The sequence below is a fragment of the Ovis aries genome, chromosome 7, assembly GCF_016772045.2.
Source record: "Ovis aries strain OAR_USU_Benz2616 breed Rambouillet chromosome 7, ARS-UI_Ramb_v3.0, whole genome shotgun sequence".
In the NCBI taxonomy this organism is placed as follows: domain Eukaryota; kingdom Metazoa; phylum Chordata; class Mammalia; order Artiodactyla; family Bovidae; genus Ovis; species Ovis aries.
Window position 1 is genome coordinate 54,474,201 of NC_056060.1, and position 26,524 is coordinate 54,500,724.

General features: G+C 38.5%; 1 protein-coding gene across 1 annotated transcript in view; it reads right to left on the minus strand.

Annotated features, from left to right (window-relative positions):
• Positions 1-24,357, minus strand: part of UNC13C (unc-13 homolog C) — a 706,632-nt gene extending 682,275 nt beyond the window's left edge. The window contains exons 1-4 of the mRNA XM_060417920.1: positions 23,612-24,357; positions 4,730-4,827; positions 3,993-4,118; positions 2,477-2,548 (exon numbers count right to left, since the gene is read on the minus strand). The gene's annotated coding sequence lies outside the window, so the exon portion shown is untranslated. The remainder of the gene's footprint in view (positions 1-2,476; positions 2,549-3,992; positions 4,119-4,729; positions 4,828-23,611) is intronic.
• Between the last annotated feature and the right edge of the window lie 2,167 nt (positions 24,358-26,524).

Below are 26,524 nucleotides of genomic sequence, written 5' to 3' on the forward strand. Positions count from 1 at the left end.
ATAGCAGGTACTTTGATGATGGAAATTACACTTGAGAGTCAATTTCCTGGAATGGCGAAAACCTATTTAATTGATTTTAGTATGAAAATTAGCATTTTTTTAGTTGCCCCAGTTAGAGTGTGCAATGCTGGAAAAGGCAGTTGGGCTGCGTACTCAAAGCCATAAATGTATAAACAGAAAGACACCCTGTTTAGGGAAGAAAAGGTTCTTAGACATCCAGTCTCATCACAAAGGCCAGACCTCGATTCTCATCTGCTTAGAAATCTAGCAGACACAGAACGCCTCCTTGACTGAAGGCAGGCTGAAGTTATCCACAGGTTTAATGTCACCCAATTAGAACAACTACAGTAAGTATTCAGAGAGAGATTTATTTCAGCGTTGTATTTTCACTGCACATCTTGTGAATATGAGAATGTCTTCTTTCCAAAGGTCACATCTCCTCCTGTGCTCCTGATTGCATCATCTCTCACCACCTCTAGAATCATGCTCCAGCAATTACCTCTTCCCTGGCTTCTATCTTAATTCTCTTTCTCTCTACTGGGTTTATTCAACCTAAGCAATAAGCATGTTTATATCCTACCCGATTGTAAATAAAAAAAACAAAAGAGACTTCAGCTTTCCTTCAGTGTTGTTACCTCCTCAAGCTACTGCACCTTCCACCTAACTCAGAGGAGTCCTGATCTTTACTTCCCTATGAATCAGTCATCTTCAACCTCTTGCTGTCCCAATTTCAGCCTCAGAACTCTATTAAAATTTCTCTTTAATTGGGCACATTTGTACCAAATGTTAATATTCCCTAACCTATCTGCTGCATCTGAAACCAATAACCACTCAGCTTTTCTTTCATCATTCTCTACACCTCCATGACAACACAGCCTCTCTCCGGACATGGTTATTTCGGCCAGAGTGGTTACATGATGGAAACTGGGCCAATTAGTTTTTATATCTTGGGAACCGGGAGTTGGAACATGGAGATTTTGTCAGATCCTTTCAGGCATTTCAACAAGAAAGTGACAATGTTGTGACCTGAGGAATCAACTTTTGATCTTTGGGAAAACTAAGCAGTGAAAACATACTTTCAGAAGAAGAAAAGCCTGAACACAGGGTGTCAAAAGCAGAAATAACAGACCACAGGGCCACAGAAGAAGCAGATCCTGTTTCTGATTACTCTCTAGGCCTGGGTCTGTGGCCACAATGAGTTTTGTCTAAGGGATGATGAGACACCAGCAGAGGGGCAAGTGTCAGTGTTCTTGCTCACAAAGAGGCCCTAACAAGGTCCTTTGCTGGCTTCTCATCCTCTTTTCAGATTTCTTTTATTCCCTTTTCTCTAACTTTCTCTAACCAAATCAGTATGTCTGCACTTAGCTTCTCATCTTTGCATTAATTCCTATTTGCTAATTCCATTCAGTTTGGTCTGAATAACTATTAACATCTCCCATTCAGTATTTGAATTTAGTAGTCAATATATTCAAATTTGTATTCATTCATGAAATACAAAGTTCTTTAAATTTCTCATACAATACTAATTAGCAAAACCAACATTCTCTTAGATATATGAACTAGAACTCTAGGTTCATCTTTAATCCCTCTATTTAATTGCTCCAAACTTCTACCTGGTTCTAAATTTCATGGTCCTAAACTTGACTGTTTCTCTCATTTGCCAGGCCGCCTTTCATTCCAGGACTTAACTGCCTTGGTTCAGGCCCTCATGCATATTCACTTGAGGTCATTACCTTTTTTAGAAAACAAAAATCCACAAAAAATTAAACATTTCCATAGAGGTAGTAAAATTTCTCTTCACTGTACTCTACACATTATAGAACATATATAAACATATGTTTGCATAATCCTCACCACAGACTTTTGCACTTAACTACTGATAAGACTTCTCAGCTGTTCCTCTCACCTCACTGATTATACACAACTCTAGATGTGTCCTTATTCCGTAGTAAAACTGAGAATTTAAAATTTTAATGAATGCTGTCCAATGTGCCAACAGACCAAAACTTAGATGCTTACATAATTAATATCCTCCCTCCCTTCCCCTTTGAGAGTGTTAGGTCCAGTGCAATTCTCCTCATTCAGTGGAACTTGATTTGATTTTAACTCTTGGGTGAAAGTCAATTATTTATGCTTTAGAACATGGAAGCAAAATGGGTGTGGCACTTAAGTTAAAATTAGTGTCTCATAAATAGAGCTGAAATTTCATTCTTTTTCTAGATCACAGGGTACTTTTAAAGTAAATCTATAAAGAAATTATTTTAAACTACCTAAGAGCAAGACATCTTTCAACTTTTTCGGCAAAAATAGAGCACATCCCATATAAGGATTGGCAATATATGGTCCCAATAAAGGATTTAACGTAAGTTCAGTTCTTTAAAAGTGTCTTATATTTTGTATTATGGAATACTAAATTATACATGGAAAGTCTCTTTAGTTTAAAATTAAAACATGCTTAGCATCAGCCAGCTCTTACCTCAAAGACCATCTGGGAATAAATCATCGCCCAAGAAGCAGTTGGTGACTTGAACTATGGCAAGCCTAGGTGCTGGTGGAATTGAAATGAGAAAATAGGAAGAAATTACAAAGGAAATATGAAACTTCTTTTGTATCTCAAATAACCACAGACATAACAATACACAATGCCTCTCCAAATTCACGTTTCCAAAAGCCCCTGCTCACAAATGATGGTCAGCCTTCCTCCCTCCCATCAAATTACACTAAGATTCAGTCTCTGGTTGTATTCTGTGTTTATCTGGCCCCCTAACTCGGTCTGGACCCTTCACTTAGGACTTGAAAACAGCCAGAAAGAAAATTAGAGAGACAATCTTTGACACCCAGGAACCACAATCTGCTAATTTTTAATACATTTAAAAATATTATCTAAAATAATTTAAATAAAATTAGTAGTGAGAAAGCCTTCTGAGTAAAATTCTGTGTCATAGAAGAAAGAAGGACATAGAAGGGGTTTCCTAGAGTGCTTACATGGCCTTGATATTAAAATCAAAGTAACTGCGACCATAACATTTGCATTCCAACCTCCCATCCAAGTCCTCTCTCAGCATTAAAGGAAAGATTCTGTATGGCATAGTTGTGGTGTGCCACACAAACACCCGCTCCAAGACAAAGTCACTCATTCATGCAACTGACAAAGGCAGATAGCTGAGTCACTCTCTGAGAATGGCGGAGGCCAAGGGGTTATTCTCCCTTCTCTGGGTCAGCCCACATACAATAACTCATTGATGGGGGTTCCCAAATGCCTAGCCCTCTTGCTTTAACACACTAGTATCAGAGGCCTAGGATTGGCTAAGGTTCTGTTGCAAATACATTATGGCTCAGCCTCTTCCAAAAGAAGCTCTGCACGTATATCTCTGTTTCATAATGTGTTTCCCATAAAACTTGACTTAAGAAAGTTGTTATCAAGGGAGCACGGAGGAAGTGACTCTAAAATGAGATCTTTTATCTAAATCCTCTCTGTTGGACTGGCAATGAGGACCTAATCATTGATGCCATGTCAAAAATTGATGGCCTGTGGTATACTGTAACAGAACAATTGTTAACACATTCACTTTTAGTGGGGGACCTGATGCTGGGAGGGATTGGGGGCAGGAGAAGAAGGGGACGACAGAGGATGAGATGGCTGGATGGCATTACTGACTCGATGGACACGAGTTTGAGTGAACTCTGGGAGTTGGTGATGGACAAGGAGGCCTGGCGTGCTGCGATTCATGGGGTAGCAAAGAGTCGGACACGACTGACCAACTGAACTGAACTGAATGTGTGAATACCAGTGGAAGGGAAAGAACTGGCAAGTACTACATTGAGGTATTAGAAGTTGAGAGAGGAAGTGATTAGTGCCATGGAATGGAATAGCTACTGAAGCCTCTTAATGCAATGGAGAAAGACATTGAAAGGCTTAAAGTGACGCCACCAATTTAAAACTAAAGGTAACAACAGAAGACATCTATGTCATTAGATAAAGAAATTCTCACCTCTTGCAGCAAATGCAGAAAAAATTGAGCATCAGACCCAGGAATTGATCATAAGTGTGGCAGAGCTCCAGAGAAGGTTGAACTCTCAATTTAGACAGGTTGGCTATGCCAAGATGGGGGCCTTAACTGGGAAAGAAAATGGGACTGTGAGTCATGTGAAAAAAAATGGGACTGGGGACATCTGGGTTAATTCACTGGAAACTCTTCAATCCTCAGATTTCCCTGAATCCTCTGACAAGAAGTGGCTCTCCCCTGTAGGTAGCTAGTGCTCCACTCTTGCTTGAAAACTTGCAAGAAAATGTGTGCACCCTCCAACAAGACCTACTGAAAATATTCTCATGGACCCCCCAGACCAATATCTAGGAAAAGAAACAACATAAGCCAGCTAAACGAAAGAGGCTGTAAAGGGAGGGAAAAGACTATGTGTTGAAGGAACTGAAGAACCTCAGCAACATGCATGCACCAACTGGAGCATATAGGAACTGACAGAGTACTTATGAACTGGCTTCTGTGAGTACTAGATCGACATGGATGTATCTAAAGTTAGATAGGAAAGACTTGATTGCTATTGAAGCAGTCTTCCTTAGTGCACGGACAGTTTGTCTACTGTGTGGGTATCTCAACATGTGAGTATTCCATGAAAATGGACTGTTGGTACACCATCTCACTCAATATAGCACTGAAAGACATCAGAGAGGGAAAAATCTTTCCAATGGGTAGAATTTGGGGTAGGTTACCTGATCATTCACTTTGCATGCAAAGAGAAGTGGCCCATGGTAAAAATATACGTGGACTCATGAGCAGTGGTGAACCACTTGCCAAATTTCTCAGGAGCCTGCAAGAAGAAAAATTAGAACACTGGGGTCAAAGAGACCATAGAGGAGAAATATGGATGGTTTAAAAGAAAGAGTTCAAAGTGTGAAATAACTGTGTGTTGCATGTTAAGTTCCACCAGATAGTATGCACCATGGAAGTAGCAATGAATAACCAAGCAAACAATGATGATCGGTTGTGGCTGAAATAGAGATTATGTATGAATTCAACAGCCTGGGCTCCTATTGATCAAGGCTGAGCTGGGTACAGCTGCTGCTGAATGCCCAACACACCAGCAACAGAGATCAATGCTGAGAACCTAATAACAACATCTTTCAAGAGGATCGACTAGCCACTTGGTAGCAATTGATTACACTGAACCTCTACTCTGGAAAGGGCACTGCTTCAGTTTAACTGGAATCAACACAACTCCAGATATAAATGTGCCTTTTCCACACACATAATTTCATCTTAGACCAAGGGCATTACCTTACAGTAGTGTTTGTGCAGCAGCAGGGTCCTCACCAAGGATTCTGTTGTTCCATGACATACCATATCCAAACCCAGAAACTTCCAGATTAATAATTTTAATAATAAGAGCCTTTGAAAACACATTTGAAATGCCAACTTAGAAATGATACCCTGATGGGATGGGATGCCGTACTGCAGAATGTAGTATACATTCTAAATCCATGACCATCACACGGTATTGTGTCCCCAGTAGATAGAACACAGTGGTCTGGAAACCAAGGCGCATCCTGCTTATTACCTCTCTCAATGTCCCAGATGGAACATCTGTACTTTGCATCCCCACAACTTTAGCTTTTCCTGCTTACAGAGTATCTGACTCCCAGGGGGGCACTGCTACTACTGGGACACAGTGACGAAATAAGCCTTAAGATATGGTTTCCATTCCATCTCTTAAACCTATGGCAGGAAGAACTGACTCTGATCATGAGGAGAACGTAGGGCTGAAATTGCACTATGTGGACAAGGAGGAACACATCTGGCACCCATAAGCGACTGAGGAAAATCTTCACAACTACCTGCCAGATTTGATGGTGAATGGATAAGAATGGCAAAATGACTGAGATCTCAGGTCACTCAGGGATGTAATCTGGGTCACTGCAGGAGGCAAGCCAGCTAGACCAGGAGAAGTGCTAGCCATCAGGTAGGAGATATATCAAATGCTACATATAGGAGGAAGGTGAAATGTTGTGGTCTTGAGAGCAGTTGCAATCACAAGGGCTCCAGCTCATTCCAATAACTTTCATCATATATGTTTCCCCAGGAAAAGAGATCAGCAAGCTCTCCCAGGTGGTGAACTTGACAAATGAAGCAAGAGTGTTTGAGCGGCTCACAGGGCAGACTATAACGTATGTCAGAGTGTGATGACTTCAGGATCAAGGAACAAATCCAGAGTCAAGCCCTGGAATGGCCCTTAGTTCCTGGACTGACACAGACATCAGTTCACAGATTTCCACATTGTCCCAGAATATGCCCTAGTTTTGATCTTCAGGTTAAGTGACTCCAGGTCTACAAACTATATTATCTTTATTGTCACAATATGATATCATATGTAGCACAGACAGGTAACAGGTAGCAAATATCAATAATAGTATTGCAGTTGCCATTTTATATTTGCTTGCTCTGTTCTAGGCATTATGTTGAGTATTTTTAAAAGTACCATGCTAAATCATCGAAACAATTTTCTAAAAATATATTAACTATTCCCACTATACAGAGGAGAAAACCATGGCCTGGCACAATTCAGCATCCTGCCTACCACCACAAGGCTAAAAAGTGGTAGTGCCTACATTTGAGTACAAAATATGAAATGCCAAAGCTTTCACGTTGCAACCTGTTGTTATATAGATAACTGGAAAATATAAAAAGTACATACTTATGTTAGGGAAAACATAATTTGAATTTAAACTGTCTATTTAAATATACTACTGAATACACTAAATACAAATGCAATAAATATTCTACTGAAAAGTCCCTGTAATGAGATATTGTATAGAATTTAAGGAATTAATTCTTGATGGATCTTTATTAGAAATTGCATCTCCAAGGCAGATTCTTCAAGTCCCAGCTGTGTCCAAATATGGCACACTATTCTAAATCAAATATTTCCTGTTAGCTGATGAAGTTCTCAGTCAGTTGGTCTGAGCCTTGGAACTGAGGGGCATAGAAAAGCCTAGCCCGACGTATACAAAGCTTGTGAAGTGTACATATTCAGTTACCAGCTACTTGGCCTCATCTTTGTTTACATTTTCTGCTGCATTTTCTCAAGGCTTCCTTCAAGTACTCAATTACTCAGGTCTTACCTGACCCAGCACAATTTTCAGGAAAGAATCTAATGACTACAGATGTTAATAACTGATGCTATGTAAATGATTTACTTTTCTTAGATATTTGGAAGAATTTTAGACTAACAAAACATCAGCATCCTGGAGTAGAAGGGTAAGGGTTATATTGTTTTCGTTCCTCAAACATAAAACTTCGTGGCCCTGAAATCTTACCAAATAAATAGAAAATAATTTACTACTTCTAACACATCTAGCATTTTTTCCTTTTAAATATTTGTTTACTGGTCATATTCAACTTGAATCATTTACACAATAAAAAGAAAACTATGAACAAAACATAATTTTTGGAAGAGGGTATGAGATAAGAAAGACATGTGCATATATCAATATTGAAAGATTTTTTAAAATAAAAGATTTAAAATTTTATTACATAACACTTAGGTGGGACTCCAATAAATCCTTTATAAACAAATATTGAATATCTCATTGAAGCTAGAGTTCTGTCACCAATTTTTTGGCCAGCAGAAGGCTTGGAAGTCCCTGCCCTCTTGCTCTATATTTAATCTTCCTAATCTTTTGTTGGGTTCTCCTGAAAGCTGTATCATTCTTTATTTATTCTTGGTCTCTCTTTCATGTATGATTCTATGGGTTCATGAAATAATTAGCTGCTTATTTGGGATAATTTAAAACATTCCAAACATATAAGGAAATGAGAAACAAAATAGGTATGCTTTAATAGACAGATGGAAAAAACATTTTTTTTCTAAAGAAAAGAATGGAGGGAAGGCAAGAAGAGGAACTGGGTTAAGGTGAGGAGGTGGAGATACTTCATATTTGTGATGATTTGTTTGCCTTTGGACAAGCTGGTCTGTTCTTCCTTTATGTGTCCTTCCCCAATTAAGCAATCCCTACCTCAAAACCCTGCTTAGGGATAGCAGTCAGAATCACATAAAGAAACGTGAATGTGGTCTTAGACTCCAGCCCAATGTTTCCCCTGATTTCCATATTGTAACAATTCTGGAGATCTCCACCAAAACAGAGGTGCTGGGCTATTGCAGTGTTACATCTTCTTACCTAGGACAGCTCCTTTTAAAAACAGAGGACATATATAGCTTTTATTATGTTGAGGTATGTTCCTTCTATTCCTGCTTTCTAGAGAGTTTTTATCATAAATGGACGTTGAATTTTGTCAAAGGCTTTTTCTGCATCTATTGAGATAATCATCAGTTCAGTTCAGTTCAGTTGCTCAGTCATGTCCGACTCTTTGCGACCCCATGAATCGCAGCATGCCAGGCCTCCCTGTCCATCACCAACTCCTGGAGTTCACTCAGACTCGCGTCCATTGAGTCAGTGATGGCCATCCAGCCATCTCATCCTCTGTCGTCCCCTTCTCCTCCTGCCCCCAATCCCTCCCAGCATCAGTCTTTTCCAATGAGTCAACTCTTCGCATGAGGTGGCCAAAGTACTGGAGTTTCAGCTTTAGCATCATTCCTTCCAAAGAAATCCCAGGGTTGATCTCCTTCAGAATGGACTGGTTGGATCTCCTTGCAGTCCAAGGGACTCTCAAGAGTCTTCTCCAACACCACAATTCAAAAGCATCAATTCTTCAGCACTCAGCCTTCTTCACAGTCCAACTCTCACATCCATACATGACTACTAGAAAAACCATAGCCTTGACTAGATGGATATGGCTTTTATTTTTCAATTTGTTAATGTGGTGAATTACATTGATTTGAGGATATTGAAGAATCTTTGCATCCCTGGAATAATATGATCTTTTTAATGTGTTGCTGGATTCTGATTGCTAGAATTTTGTTAAGGATTTTTGCATCTATGTTCATCAGTGATATCGGCCTGTAGTTTTCTTTTCTTGTGGCATCTTTGTCAGGTTTTGGTATTAGGGTGATGGTGGCCTCATAGAATGAGTTTGGAAGTTTACTTTCCTCTGCAATTTTCTGGAAGAGTTTGAGTAGGATAGGTGTTAGCTCGTCTCGAAATTTTTGGTAGAATTCAGCTGTGAAGCCGTCTAGACCTGGGCTTTTGTTTGCTGGAAGATTTCTGATTACAGTTTCTATTTCTGTGCTTGTGATGAGTCTATTAAGATTGTCTATTTCTTCCTGATTCAGTTTTGGAAAGTTGTACTTTTCTAAGAATTTGTCCATTTCTTCCAAGTTGTCCATTTTATTGGCATATAATTGCTGACTGTAGTTTCTTATGATCCTTTGTATTTCTGTGTTGTCTGTTGTGATCTCTCCATTTTCATTTCTAATTTTATTGATATGATTTTTCTCCCTTTGTTTTTTGATGAGTCTGGCTAATGGTTTGTCAATTTTATTTATCCTTTCAAAGAACCAGCTTTTTGCTTTGTTGATTTTTGCTATGGTCTCTTTTGTTTCTTTTGCATTTATTTCTGCCCTAATGTTTTAAGATTTCTTTCCTTCTACTAACCCTGGGGTTCTCCATTTCTTCCTTTTCTAGCTGCTTTAGGTGTAGAATTAGGTTATTTATTTGACTTTTTTCTTGTTTCTTGAGGTATGCCTATATTGCTATGAACTTTCCCCTTAGCACTGCTTTTATAGTGTCCCACAGGTTTTGGGTTGTTGTGTTTTCATTTTCATTCATTTCTATGCATATTTTGATTTCTTTTTGATTTCTTCTGTGATTTATTGGTTATTCAGAAGCGTGTTGTTCAGCCTCCGTATGTTGGAATTTTTAATAGTTTTTCTCCTGTAATTGAGATCTAATCTTAAGAAAGCTGTGGTACGTATACACAATGGAGTATTACTCAGCCATTAAAAAGAATACATTTGAATCAGTTCTAATGAGGTGGATGAAACTGGAGCTGATTATACAGAGTGAAGTAATCCAGAAAGAAAAACACCAATACAGTATACTAACACATATATATGGAATTTAGAAAGATGGTAATGATAACCCTGTATGCGAGATAGCAAAAGAGACACAGATGTAAAGAACAGACTTTTGGACTCTGTAGGAGAGGGAGAGGGTAGGATGATTTGGGAGAATGGCATTGAAACATGTATACTATCATGTAAGAAACGAATCACTAGTCTAGGTTCGATACAGGATACAGGATGCTTGGGACTGGTGCACTGGGATGACCCAGAGAGATGATATGGGGAGGGAGGTGTGAGAGGGGTTCAGGGTTGGGAACTCATGTACACCTGTGGTGGATTCATGTCAATGTATGGAAAAACCAATACAGTATTGTAAAGTAAAAAAAAAAAAAAAAAAAAAGAGGACACAGCAACCATGCTGTCACTGTTTTAAAAAAAAAAAGTCCAGTTATGTGTCAAAATAAGCAATTTAATACTTAAAAAGCAAGTAAGTCAGTGGATTGATACGTGCTTTACAAAGGTACTTTGCACAGTTTTCCAGAAAACAAAAAGCTAGCTCCCTAGAAAATTTAACATTGATATTAACTTGCAGATAATTTAAAAATCCATATGGTATATAAATTAAGGGACCTCTGAACATAAATAATCCTCCCTGTAGTTTGTATTTGGGTTGTGTTTGTATTCAACAGTTAAAAAAAGAAAAAGAAACAGGTTTTATATTCCATAATAAACAAAGCACAAATCCTATGTTTGCCAAAGAAGAAATCTATAGATTTAATGGCAAAACAGGGGAAGCATGAGGAGTTACAGTTTTAATTCAAGACTACTTCCCTGCCTTGATGTCTTTAGGAATTGTTTAGGCGAATGATTAACTGATTTATTATTTTTTTATTTATATCCATGAATTTCTTACCAGGATATTATTTCAGGCGGAAACCAAGACAGACTATCTAATCTTTCTTTAACAATTAAGCAATACTTGTTAATTGGAATTTGCTGACAGTTTCCCAAGACTGTAATTAAGGTTGCATAACTTTGCCTTCACTGATAAATGCAGACTGAACCAAAATGTGCAGGTGAGATATATCTGATCACAGTTTGGAGAGAAGGTACTTATTCAACAGACTCCAAAATACTGAACAATATGCTGACACTAAAGGAACAGCTCAACTGATCCTCTAATGTTCTATTCTCACCAAGATGATACCTGCCTATATCTTCTCTCTCTAATGAGGCTCTAGGCTTCTTCTTTGAAAGACAATTCTTTGTAACACCAGTTCCAGCGTGGTGCATGGTGCTCTATGCAGATTAAAAACTAAAAGATATATTCAAAAGGAATCTAACTACTTACAAATTTGGAGTCAAAACTTTTAAAAATACAAACAGTGTGAAGATAACAGCACTTTATTCATTCACCAACAAATTTTTATTGAACACTAGCTTTGGTTGTGATCTGCACTGTTTGGGAACACAATGGTGGGCAAAACAAAAACAACCCCTGCCTGCATGCTCAGTGGTGTCTGAGTCCTTGCGATCCCATGGACTTCAGTCCGCCAGGCTTCTCTGTCCATGGGATTCTCCAGGCAAGAATACTAGAGTGGTTTGCCATGCCCTCCTCTGGGGAATCACCCGACCCAGAGATCAAACCCAAGTCTCCTGCACCTGCTGTAATGACACATGAAATGTTTACCACTGAGCCACTAGGACCTCTGTATAATCAGAATTAGTAAATTATTTGTTAATAAGTTGATAATAATAAGTACATTAACAAGGAGGATTAATTAAGCAAGCAATTTTAATAAAAAACAGTATTTTCTATCCAACCTATTTCACCAAAAAGTGATCCTACTCCATGAAATTCAGACCTCCCAACAGCCCTACTCATTACTATATACTCTCTCCCAAGATATTTCTTTACGTCTTTGCTTGAATAGACTGAACTTGCATTTCCTCCTCATCAGACCATTACTGTTGCAATGGGAGTCTTAGAATTCATTCCTTCCATTTGTAGTTTATGCTTAGCCCACATTCACATTCACCTCTTTGGCAGCCTACCCTTAATTCGTTCCCTGTATAATAATTTGTATTTACTTTTCGCTCCCCCAAGAGATGTAAGAGCTTTTGATGGCAGATCCTCTATTTATTCATTTGTACACTCCTTCTGTAGAGCCTACCAAAGTGACCAAAGGCTTCTTAAATAGCAACACAACAGCTTGCTGCCCTCCATTCATGACTTTGTTTTCTCCTCTTGACCTACAACATTCACTGCCTGGAATATTCTCTCTGATCAACTATCACAATCTACGTCATCCCCTCTTTTTGAAATGAGCTACCAAGAAAGAATCTTTTAAGCATTTTCTTTTATTGTTAATAATCTCAAACACAGAAAACTGCTATTTTCATACCCCATCTGAACCCTTTCCATTTACTAGTTCTTTCTTTCCTTTGCAACTAATGTCTGTAAGCATTCTACCAGTTTTGCAGTAAGGATAAAAATGACACCAGCCTTGTCCTCAAGGAGCTCACCAGCCTGTGAAGAGAACGGCACTGGAAATTCAGACCCAACTTGATGGTGAGGGAGAGAGGTGCTGGGAAAGCCAAGTCCTTTGTTCTCTGCACAGGTCACTACATGGTAAAACCACCAAGACACCTCTTGTCTGAAACTGAACTTGCTTCACTTCTGCAAAACCTGGTCACAGCTCTGTAATCAACCCAGAAGGAATTCCCTAGACTACAAGTTTTGTGTAGTTTGTCTAGTTTAAGACAAGGGCAGCAGTTCAAGAGGCAGGATATACACCTCTCAATCAGAGAGGGACAGGAGCTGTCCCCCAGGCAGCCTAAGGCACACAGCAAGAAAAAGAAACATAGACACAGTCACCTTGCTGTCCTGGGATTTCTGAAATGTGTGTTGTGTGGGCATGTTTTAAACCCAAGTTTGGCTTTCTCCTGTTGTCTGCGACACTCCTGCCCCAGCTTTTTCCTGAGTTACCTGCTGAGTCTTCAGGACCCACAGACTAATTTCTTAGTTGTGATCTAAGCAACGTGTAATTAAGAGAAGCCTGCTGGTACTCAGAAATATGAAAAATGTACTGTCTTTCATTCATGGAGTTGATGTTTTATTTTCCCTTCAGGAGGATACTGGCTTTGAATTGCTTTCTTGAGAAAATAGACGGCTTTTGTACAATAATTTTTTTATATCTCTCTTTATGACTGATTGTTTTCCACATGAAGATAATATGTTAAGATCTAGGTCTGTGATCTTGGGACATAACAGTTCCCTTAGTGCTGATAACCAGCCTATAAAGGAATTAAATTATGTTCCAAAGTCATTTTTACTACCTCTCATCAAATAAATAGGATTCTAATTACCCAGATAGTCATCCCTCATCATTGAGACTATGCTATTTAACTAAATAGAAAATGACAATTCATCCAACACATCTAATTGATTTCAAATAATTAAAAAGTATTAAATAAAAATCAATCATGATAAGCATAAATTAATATTTCATAATGTGGAAAGCACTGGGGGAAAACTTGAGTATCTATCATGTCATTTTAATGATATCATTATTGTACAATATTGCAAACATAAGATATATTAATGTGTGAATAGCATTATAACCTATATCTATTATATCTATCCTGATTCTAAAGATATTATCACAAATTAGTTAATTGTTCACTAGTGTTTGGATTCTTGATCAAAAGGAGTTCATAGTATCTTTCCATTAGTTCAAGATAGTTTGGTTTTATCATGCTTTAATATTCACAGACATATAGTAACACATTTTTTGCAAGAAAATATGAACAGGAATTATTTTTTGGTCCATTTTCATTTAGTATTTAACACTACAATAAATCTGTCCTTGAGACATTTTAGATAACTGAGCTGAGAGCCAGAGTTGACAATGAAAACTGAGACAATATGTGGATTAACTGAGAAACAATTTTAAAAATAGGCATCCAGAAATTTTAAGTATTTTCACAAGTACTTTCTTGGTATTCCTATAATTTTTTTTTAAAACCACATCTAGAGTTTTATAATTATAATTACACTTTGAGATTTGAAATTTGTGTTATGTCTTGTGGACTTTTAATATTTTCTGCATTCTAAGAAATATCTTTTCCTTTCTCACAGAGGAAAGCTTTATATTCCAAATTCAAATCAGCAATTAATTGCTTGGGGTGGAGCCTGTACTGCAGACAACTGGAACCAACTATGAGAGAAATTAATCAAGGCTTATGGTGTCAAGCAATAAACCATGTAAAATTCTGAAAGAGATGGGAATACCAGACCATCTGACCTGCCTCTTGAGAAACCTGCATGCAGGTCAGGAAGCAACAGTTAGAACTGGACATGGAACAACAGACTGGTTCCAAAGAGGAAAAGGAGTACGTCAAGGCTGTATATTGTCACCCTGCTTATTTAACTTATATGCAGAATACATCATGAGAAACACTGGGCTGGAAGAAGTACAAGCTGGAATCAAGATTGTCAGGAGAAATATCAATAACCTCAGATATGCAGATGACACCACCCTTATGGCAGAAAGTGAAGAGGAACTAAAAGCCTCTTGATGAAAATGAAAGAGGAGAGTGAAAAAGTTGTCTTAAAACTCAACATTCAGAAAACGAAGATCATGGCATCTGGTCCCATCACTTCATGGGAAATAGATGGGAAACAGTGGAAACAGTGGCTGACTTTATTTTTGGGGGGCTCCAAAATCACTGCAGATGGTGACTGCAGCCATGAAATTAAAACACGCATACTCCTTGGAAGCAAAGTTATGACCAACCTAGACAGCATATTAAAAAGCAGAGACATTACTTTATCAACAATGGCTCATCTTGTCAAGGCTATGGTTTTTCCAGTAGTCATGTATGGATATGAGAGTTGGACTCTAAAGAAAGTCGACCGCTGAAGAATTGATGCCTTTGAACTGTGGTGTTGGAGAAAACTCTTGAGAGTCCCTTGGACTGCAAGGAGATCCAACCAGTCCATCCCAAAGGAGATCAATCCTGAGTGTTCATTGGAAGGGCTGATGTTGAAGCTGAAATTCCAATACTTTGGCCACCTGATGTGAACAACTGACTCATTTGAAAAGACCCTGATGCTGGGAAAGATTGAGGGCAGGAGGAGAAGGGGATGACAGAGGTTGAGATGGTTGAATGGCATCACCAACTTGATGAACATGAGTCTGGGTAAACTCTGGGAGTTGGTGATGGACAGGGAGGCCTGGTATGCTGTGGTCCATGGGTTCACAAGAAGTCGGACACAACTGAGCGACTGAACTAAACTGAACTATGGTGTCAAGTGTCTGAAGAAAAACATAACATAACACCTGGCTTCCCAGGTGGCCCTAGTTTTAAAGAATCTGCCTGCCAATGCAAGAGACTGTAGGTTAAATCCCTGGGTCTGGAAGATCCCATATAGGACAAAATAGCAATGTACCCCAGTATTCTTGCCTGGAGATCCCATGGACTAGACCCTCATGGGCTACAGTCCACAGGGTGGCAAAGAATCAGATATGACTGAGAGACTGAGCATGCATGCAATATAAAAGTTAGTAACTCATGGATTTCTCTCATGGTGCTGCTGCTGCTGCTGCTAAGTCACTTCAGTCGTGTCCAGCTCTGTGTGACCCCATAGACCGCAGCCCACCAGGCTCTGCCATCCTTGGGATTCTCCATGGGCTTCTTCCATATGCCACAAAGCAACTAAGTTCATGTGCCATGACTGCTAGGCTCACACGGCTAATGAGTCTGCAAGCTGCAACTACTGAACCTCATGTTCCTAGAGCCCAAGCATCACAACAAAGAGTAGCCCCAGACTGTCCCAACCTGAGAAAGACCACGTGCAGCAAAAGAGACCCAGTACAACCAAAAAGAAAAAAATAAATAAATGTATATACATATGGGCATACATATATATATATATGCTTATATGTGGGAGACTTGGGTTTGATCTCTGCATTGGAAAGATCTCCTGGAGAAGGGAAGGGAACAGCTACCCACTCCAGTATTCTGGCCTAGAGAATTCCATGGACCGAATAGTCCATGGGGTCACAAAGAGTCAGACACAACTGAACGACTTTCACTTCACTTCACTTCATATATATATTTATATAGGTCATAACTCACAAAGAAAACTTTCAGAGCTAGGCTCAAGTTTTCTCTCCATAGATTCTAAAGTTGGCTATTCTTTGCCCCTCCTAACTGACATCCCTTCCTTTCACCGTCATTATTGAGAAATTTAGAGATTTCAAGATCAACCAAAGAATTCAGTGCAGGTTTTGCTCAGACTCTTCATGTGCTCTTTTTTGGGGTGGAAATTTTTCTCTAACAAATTGTCACAAGTAAAAACAGCTGTCTATAATCAACTATACTGCCTCCCATCTTGGAATAAACAAATGCTCTAAGAATTCCTTCTAGAAAACTAAAAAGGACCATTGGGAATTCTCTGGATTTCTTCACATAATTGTGGCTATTGCTAAATCCAATGGGAGCTGGATGTCATAAAAGCAGAAGCCAGGATGGTAAAGACCAATAACGTGGACACAAATTGGGTGTCCCACTGGCCTAAATAGGAGAGAGGCAGAACACATCCTAGATTATTAACTGAAATTAAAAGGGGAAGATTTAGATCAAGGGATTTTCCACATATATGCATTAATATATGATATTTGTATACATACAGCTGATTCAGTTTACTGTACAGCAGAAACTAACACATAATACACTCCAATTAAAAAAAATGATGAAAGGAAGTGAAGGAGGATATGGGACTTAGAGACAATGAGGAAAGTACTGTGACTAGAAACAGCAAACTGAAAAAGTAGTACTTAGTCCCTGAACCCCTGATTAAGAACAGAAAGACAAACATCATGGGGAGTTGACAAAGACCTATACTATGACATGCTTCTGACCTAGATAAAGTCAGGCAGGCAGCTCCCCTGTTTTTAACTGTTCATCTGCCATCTCTCTTGAAGCTACATGTCTTCTGCCTTTTGGGTCTTGTGCTCATGAGCTGCTAGGATACTAGATCCTGACATTCACCATAGATTTACCGAGTTCCTCCTGAAGTCAGACCTTTGAAAAATGAGAATAAAATAGGGTCAGTGATCATATTCTAATCTCTCTTCTTGTTCTTGGGACTTTTTTACAGTGTTAGACTCTTCATGAAACCCTTATCTGCTCTAACATATAAAATAATTAGTATTTGCTTCCTTTTGTATCATGGAAAACACACATAAGAATGTTAGAATCTCAGGGCCCTTGATTTAAAAAAATTGGAGTATCCAAAGCCATTCTAGTTTACTCTAAATGTAACTGCTAAGAAATTACTATCTTAAGTCACCATGGAAGTTCGAATTTTTCCTTCTGACTTTAGTCTTTTGCTGTTGTTATATTCTATTTTGTATGCCACCCTCTCTCCTCCCCTTACTAGTCTTTCCCTTTAGTAACTGATAATATTATAGAATTCAAATTAAGCACAATAGCAAACAAATTTACTAAGCACGTACATTTCATACACAAGGTAGTTAGGAGTATGAACATAACTACAATTAAGAATAGCCAGTATTCTTGGGACATTTAATCTATATTATCTCATTTAATCTTCCTGAAAACTCTATGAAGCAATACACTTTACAGTGCCATTATTTTCTGGTTGTAAAGTTAAGAAGCAGAAATTTAAGTAATTTGTCAAAGTTTACACACTTAATGTGTTTATAGTCTTGCTAGAATTTTTTTAAGTTGTGTGCAAGAATAAAGGTTTAAACTATAGGTCAAGACCAAAGGTGAAATCTCATGAGAAAGTATATGATGCATTAGTAAATGAATGATACAAATAACTTAGTACTATGGAATTGTATAAAATTTCAGTATTTGGAAACTGTGAGCAATCTATTTTTTTTTTCATTTTTATTGGAACATAGTTGTTGTACAATGTTGTGTTTCTACTGCACTGCAAAGTGAATCAGCTATACATAAACATATTCTCCTTTGTTTTTGGATTCCCTCCCCATTCAGGTCACCACAATGCTATACAGTAGGTTCTCATTAGTTATTTACTTTCTACATAGTTTCAATAGGATATATGCTAAACCCAATTTCCTAATTAGTGATCTGTTTCCTTAGGGCAGAGACTGATCAGGAACTAAAAGGTAAAGCTGAAAAGGCATTCTGGCATGTGGTTGCTAAAGGTGTATTTTTTCCACACTACATACTTGAGGTTTCATTTCATATACAATGTGATGTCCTTGAAAGTTTCTGAGCAGAAAGTGGCATGTGCCACGGTCCAGGCATTTTTTAGGACAACGAATCTGGCAGTAGTATGCAGAACAGATGCTCAGAGGAGAGGCTCATGACAGAACAATTGGAAGATTAGTGCAGCATTCTGATTGTAAAGTGACAGGAACTTGAACTAAGGTGGTGCCAACAGGGCAAGGAAAGAATCCATGGCTAGAAATGATACAGAGAAAACATGTGATTAGTAACTGAATATAGGACATGAGGGAGCATAAGGCAGTGATGATTATATGAGATTCGAGCCTGAGAGGTTGAGGAAATCAGGAAAAGGAGCTGTTTGGGAGAAACTGGAAGAGCTGATTCCCTCATTTTTGGTGGGAACACCTTAGTGTAATTCCCCTCAATGAGGTAGTAGATGCCACTAAATAAATTCAGCTCACCAAAATAGTGAATAGACAGAGAGGATCAAGAGAACACTCCCTCCTAAGGCTAAAAGGAGGAAGATAGCAACCGATGTATGTGTTTACTGTAACTTGTACTTATCCATCAAACATTATATGTCTTATCACTCACTATATCAAAAAGATGTTCTTCACCTATTGTCCAAGAATATTTTGACACTCTGTTGGGAATCCTATGGATCACTTTCTAAGAATCAACTAGAACTAAATTTTTACTTTTACATATATGAAATTAATTTACATATTTTGCCTCTTGCCAATCAATCTTTTTGGAAATTAAGAAGGAAATATAAAATCTCCTATGCTCTGCCTTCAGCCATGAGAGAGAGCCCCTCAATCCCCTTTTTTCTAGCATGTTCTCATGAGTGTGCCCATACAGAAGAAGACAGCTGGAAGGAGAGTAAATCTATTCAAATGACTAAGGAGGGTATTTGCACTCACTTTATTTTTAAAACCTCTCAACAAAATTGTTCTATGAATGATTCAAAGTCATTCTAAGTATCCAAATGCCATATTTCTTGTTAATGTGGCAGGATTTCAACATCTATGAAAGCTGCAGCAAATATTTTATGACTCTCAAATACAGGGCCTTATACAAAATATGAGGTCATATGGAATATTAACAAAACAATACTTATCATAACCTAGTTGTGTGAAGGAAAACAAGCTATCAGATTTCCTAAAAGTGCAAAAAAGATCCATACAAGTTCAACTTATCAAGCAGGTAAATGATATTTATAAGCCTTGGGAAAAATGAATTGGAGTCAGGTAATTCTGTAGCTACATTTCAAATGGAGTCGACCATATGGAGTCTGCATTACATAGATTTTATATAATTTCAGAGTCTGAGAACTGAGTCTCCAGGAGCATCAGTTAAGTCTTCCATGACATAGGAGAAAATCAACACTAGGAAATGATAGCCTGAGTTTACCCAGCCAGCTAGAGACTGAACTTGGATTTGACCAACTCCAGTATTTTCTACTAGAAAGCAAAAAGCAATGGACTCTCATTAGAATGTGTGCTTCAGTTCTCTATCTGATTCGCAATTTTTACTAAGTAGTTCCCATAAATAAAGCAATTGTTTAGGTTTTCACCATTACGTACCACTTCACAATGACATGATTCAAAGTATGTTTGTTCTTCCCTCAGTTTTTCTAGGATCAAATTTACAGTTCCTGTCTCAGAAACCCAACTTAGTGGTCACATCTAAGTCATCAGGCACGTACAACAGAAACATCTGTACAATAGAAATAGTTATCCCTAGCTTGCTCTTTTTCTTTTCTTCCCTATCCTTAAGTATAAAAAGCCTGAGAAAATATGGCAAAATCAACACACTATGGTAAAGTAATTAGCCTCCAATTAAAATACATAAATTTAAATTAAAAAAAAAAAAGCCTGGGAAAGTTACTTCTAGAGTAGGCTATTTCAACTTTAACAATACGGGAAACAAAGTATATCTACCCAAAACACTTTTTGTCTACCAAGAAGACATACTGCACCCAGATATTCAAAAGCCAGAATATGCAGGGGAAAAAAAGGCATTTTACATAAGACTTGGGCCATGAAGATTGTTGAAAAAAGAAACAGGACAAAGATGAGGTTGTGAAAGTGTAAGAGAGACAAGAAACTATTTTAGAGAGAAACCCATCTTCTCTGATTACTTTTTTTATATTTCACTTTTTAAAATACTTTGAGAATCCTGAGTATAATTTTTTAAATTGAGTTTATATCTTGCTAACCAACATTTATTTCCACAAAATACTTTAATACTCTAAATAGACAAAATAATGCAAAATATTCTCCCATATCAAAATTACAGCAATTTCTATATGCTGAGGCTAAACTAGACAATGTAATGAGGATATGTGAAATACACATGCCTCTGGATCATTTTCACTAGAGAATGAGAAGTGACTGTGTGTCTTCATTTCTACTTCTCCTCTGGAGGACTTTCAATCTCCAGGCTACAATGCCACCTGTCCTCCTAACTACCCTTTAAAAGACAAATGGTGCAAACACTGCTGTGGCATCATTATCTCCATAGAGATTACAGAAGTGGGAGCTCAGTCTTCTGCATGCTCAAAAGCTACAGACTGAGAGGGCTATTAATAAATCCCCCCTTTTCTAAGCTAGAAGGGAATTGGAGCTTCGCCATCCACGCACAGAAAACTTAAGAGACAGAAGGATTTGTAACAACGGCAACTACAACAGATGCAAAGTTGATGCCTTGAACTTGAAATTGTTGCTGAATGACGTTTTAAATGCATGGTTTCAAGCAAACTGATATTAGGCTTTAAGTCATAATACAGTTCGAAAGTGAGTTTCGACCTGTAAAAGTGTGTTTTAGAAATAAATTTGGCATATATATTTCTAAAACCTCAAAGTTTCTAGCTGAAAGAGAATTCTTTTTTCAGGTGGGAAGATGATTCTCACATTGCAGAGATTCTAGAGAAAGTTCTTCCATAGTAGACAGAATGGAACAGAAAGAAGGAATAATAGAAATTGATGGCATTAAAAGTAGAAGATAATGTACAGGTAACAGAATGCCCAAGGAAACTCACGGTGGGTGTATGTGTTGCATTAACTGAGTAGGTCAACAGAAATAAAAGTAAACTGAGTACTGGCAAAAAGATATTCAAGATCACAGATTTGTCCTAAATCATCCAAGACACAAAAGCTATTTCCTTCTCAATTGACCCCTACACACACACACGCACACACACACACTCTCACATATACTTCATATAATTTGTTTTTGAAAAAGGAATCACCACAGTTGCCATCTGTTTACAATGTTCCATGTGCTCTTAAACAAGTAGATCTATGCATCACACATTTACTTCATTATTTAAGACTAACAACCACAGAAAGGGGTAGATAGATGGCCTAGAAATGGAAATAATTGGTTAACAACAGGCATATGAAAAGTGGATTCTCTAGGCTTATCTAACATGTTTACCTCATATTTCATGGAGGCACAGATTTATTGAATCACGTGTTGATGATAATTTCTGGAAGAAGTTACCACATTCTATAATGGAAGCCTAACAATGAATAATCAAATACTAGGAAATAAACTATACCTGTTTATCCTCTTTCAAAACCTAGAGGGATGGGATGGGGTGGGAGATGAGAGGAGAGAAATGTATACCTGTGGTTGATTCATGTCGATGTATGGCAGAGACCAACAAAATATTGCAATGCAATTATCCTCCAATAAAATAATTCATAAAAATTATTTTTTCAACAGAACTCCATTGTAGTATGAAAAGAAAACTTTGTAAATGAGAGTTCTAATATTCTTTTAAATTATCTTAGCTCGGTTTACTCACTTCTTTGAAAAATAATCATTTAATGGACTCAGTAAAACTACTGTTGTATTGCTGCTATAGTGTTTCATCTCTAGATATTATAACATTCCCCATAAGATGTCAACATAGAAGAAATACACAATTTTTTCCACTCATAAATTCAACTCGTTGTCCACCTTCCAAATCACTTCTCTGACCCAGGAACTGATGGCAATTGCTTACCATATTTTGATGATGTTATTATAGTAATGTATGGAATTTTGAAAGAACTAATTTCCTCATTCTGCTAGGTGGCCCAAATCAGCACTCCAGATGGTTACCATTTGGCAAAAATGAGGTTTTAGTTTTAAAAGAGCAGGGTGGTGATTTACTTTACAGTACGCATAAATTGTAATTTAAATCCCATTTACTTCTATTTCATTTGTACCTTTAAACCTTAATAAAGTAGGACCAATCATTAAAAAACAGTGTCCTACAGCTTGGGCATGAACTCTCTGTATTAACAAAACACTTAAAAATAAAATACTTTGATATATTAAAAAGTAGCAAACTTTATCATTCTCTTGTTTCTCTCTCCTAGTAAAGCTCATTGAATTAAAATACATATATGTTTAATGTACTACTAATTTTACCCTCTTTCATGATAATACTATATTTAAGTGTAAAAGATGTCAAGACTATTTTTAAAGCACTGCATTTATTATTAATTAAAAATGAGATAAACTTATAGTCTTAGGTTTTTAAAGAAATACAAGTTATTTTCAAAAATTCATTTTATGTGTGCTACTCACCCACAACTTTCCTTTTTTCCTTTAAAAGCCTAATAAGGAAAAGTGACTTTGAGCTTTGTCATCTCAGCCCAGGTGCTAAAGGCAGTCAACATTACTATTGTTACCATAATCTGTTTTTCTCTTTATTATACAAGTGTATCGATGATGTAATTGCAGAAGTTCGGGTTTACTCAAGCTGTTGGAGCAGAGCGATTTTTTTTTTTTTTTTTTTTAGACTGCCTCCTTCGGCAGGGTAGAACAATTGTAAAACAGAACCAAGCACACAATTAAAGCATTTCATCTTTTGAAAGCCAATCTGCAGGATCTTGATCTTGAAGGACTGATCAAGAGCTGGAAATGCAGAACCACTGGTAAAGCTCAGTTTGCTCCAGACTGAATGCTGAGCTGGAAAAACACCTGGGTGACAACAATACTAGTCTATGACATCTTGGCTTTTAACCCCTTCCTAGAAGCCCTCAACTTTTCTTTACTGTTTAGCCCTCATCCTTCCCCCGAATCCCAAGGGTTTAGAGAATGCCCTAGCGTTTTATCTCAGTTTTATTTTTCCCTGAGCAGGTCTCGCCCTGAAAGTTGAGCGGAAACTAAGCAATCATTTATCATTCTGCATTTAAAATAAAGCAATGCCTGAGAAGTCTATAATCCTCAACAGAACCAACCATATTATAAACACAGGAGAGCTGACCATTGATAAATTCATCTACTACACTAGGAGAACCCCCTGGTTGTGAATTAAAGTGCAGACACAAAGAGTCGACCAGGAAACACACACACATAATCCCATGCAGATGAGGCAGCGCTGATGGAGAAAAAGAGAACATACCTGAGGGATTCTCCTTTAAAAAAAAATGCACACACCAGCTGGGCTGTTCCCCCCCTCCCCTCCTTTTCGAGTGTCTGTGTTTTCCTTTCAGGAATATCACTTTGCAATCCCGTTTCTAGTCTCCTTCCCTTTATTCGGCCACAGACAGTTGGAGCGAAGGCTGCGTCCCAGCGATCTGACTCAAGTGCAATCAGGCACGCCTGGGGTCTGCAACGGTGTCTGTTCTTGTCAAATTCTCTTGTGCTCCCGGGGCAGCCTCCAAAGCAATTCTACAACTTAGCTGCTGGCACCAAACTACCTTTCACTCTCCTCCTTGCCAGATCCCTTCGGCAGCTCATTTCTCATCTCTGTCTCTAAGAAAGCAGAAAGGGTTGTCTCCCCGCGTGTTGAGGAGCGCCCAGGCTCATCAACAACTGAGGGTGAGGAACGGCGCAGCTGAGTGCGTGCTGGGAACTTCCCAAGCGCTGCCGCGGCCGCTCTGGGGAATGCAGCACAGACGCTGCGATCCCCAGGCTCCTCTACCCAGAGCGCCTCGGCTCCTTCTGCCGCCGCCGCCGCCGCCGCCGCTGCACCCAGCAGCGACTCTGGGCCGAGCCACAGCCCCTGCTCTCAGGAGATGCGCTGTGGCCTCTGCCAGGTGTGGCCGTCACCACCGCACTGACAACTAACTGTGTGGGGCGCAGATTCATCTCTAGGGAAGACGCCTCTAATGCTGGCGCTTCCCCTGCCCAATTTTCTCGCTGAGTGATGACCTAGGAGCCAGTCCTAGTTGGGCTGGCCGCGTTTGCAGCCTCTTTGGTAACAGATAATGTAGTAATCACTGGTGTAGATGTAGTTGGCTCTGCTTGGGATTATGAGAAGTATACTGCACACAGTATAATTCCCAATTAGCCACCAAGAGGCAGCTAAACAGAACCCCCTATTTACAGGGAGGAAATGATGAGATCTCAGCTCAGGTGGTTTTCCTCTTTTTAATACGTGAAAATCCATCTGAAGGTGATTGCTCAAAAATCTGAATTAAACACACACACACGCACACACACATCAAAGTGGGAAATGGTAGAAAACTTAGAGTGATACAGAGGTTTTGCTTCTCACTTAGAAATAATGTCTTCCCATTTGATACGAGCTTTTTACAGATCTGGCAAGGAACTGAATGGCCTTGCTTTCTTTTTTTAGTTTTGAGGAGTGGAGGAGGTGGGGGGAGTAACAGCTCCCACTTTCTATCAATAAAGCATTTTCTATCCTCTAACCCTCCTGTTGAAACAAACACAAAAAAAAGTACTGGATCTTAAAATAGAGCCTTCAAGAAGCTTAAGTCCTGGAATAATTTGTAGGTTTTAGATTGCATCTGGTCTGCTGGCTTTCTCCTAGTTACTTTTCTCAGCTTTTTGGAAAAATAGAAGGATGGTTCCAGAACTGAACACTCAACTATCAGCTGAGATAAACAATATAAGAAGCATAGACAGACACAGACTTGTATGCCACTTTTCAGTGCATTTAAGGATAGCTATTCCATTAAGGATGGCTATTCTAAAGTGATCAACTTTAGAAAGGACTATTTTTGCCTACGTATTTACTATACAATGAATAGCTGCTAGCAAAATGAAGAGTTAAGCTTGATATCACATTTTGGGAAAAACTTATGGCAAAAATCATTCAATCTTCGGTATATGACAACCAAATAATATCTCTATGATTGTTTTTAAAAAACTGTCTAAAAACTGTCTAAATTTAACACCGTGTGTGTGTGTGTGTGTGTTTGTGTGTATCAGGTGCTGGTAGCCAAGCCCTTCCCAGTTCTCAGTCCCACGTTTAATTCATAGCAGCACAGCTTTCTCTACCTGCTGCTTAAGTGACTGTTAATGGATGCAAGCAGCTGCTCAAAGTCTAAGGAGCTGCATCAGGGGGCAAACACTGGGGCAGTGTGATCCCCACCTTTAGCAGCAACAGAGTGGCTGCCAGGACAAAGCTCTGCTGCCCCCGGCTGTTAGCACTCAATAGTAGCAAAGGAAAACTCTTAGACCTGAAACTGGATTGTAGGGCAAACCTGACTTTTTATACAGAAAAATTCAGGCTAGCCAGTACACAGTTTTGAAGAGTGTCCTTTAATACATAGAGGAAAGAACACCTGTTTGCAGAGTCCTTTTTCTTCTTGTTCTGGTGTGCATTACTCAGAACAAAGCGCTGAGGCCATCACCAGCTGGGAGCCTCCAGCACCCAGCCTAGTGCAATATATATATATATATATATATATATATATATAAGTCCTCAATAAACTGGGATATAATGTCAGTGGTAAAGAATCTACCTGCCAATGTAGGAGATGTGAGAGACAAGGGATCAATCCCTGGGTTGGGAAGATCCTCTGAAGGAGGAAATAGCAACCCACTCTAGTATTCTTGCTTTGATAATCCCATGGACAGAGGACTCTGCCAGGCTATAGTCCATGGGGTAGCAAAGAATCAGACATGACCAAGCGACCACATATGCATGTACAAATACACACAACACACACACACACACATCAGTGGTTTAAATGTTTAAACCTACGGAAGAAAATACAAGTAAGAGGATCTTAACTCTGAGTAGTGTCCAGAACGTATTATGTAGTATAATGAATAGAGGTGTGAAAAATACTGTCCTAATTCAAATATACTCATAGAGAACACAATAACAGGGTTAATAATTGTCAGTCTGTTTTTAAGAGGAATGCTCCAAAGCCAGTGTGTGTGTGTTCTGATAAATGCATTGCTTAACTTTAATCATCAACATTTTGGTTATATATTTCAAAACAGAAATGGTTTACATCTCTGAAAGTGGCAGGAATCATGTACCTGAGGGACACCAGCTGCTAGTAAAATATGTCACAACTGGAAAGAATGGCAGACCTTGATGACTTCATTGACCTGA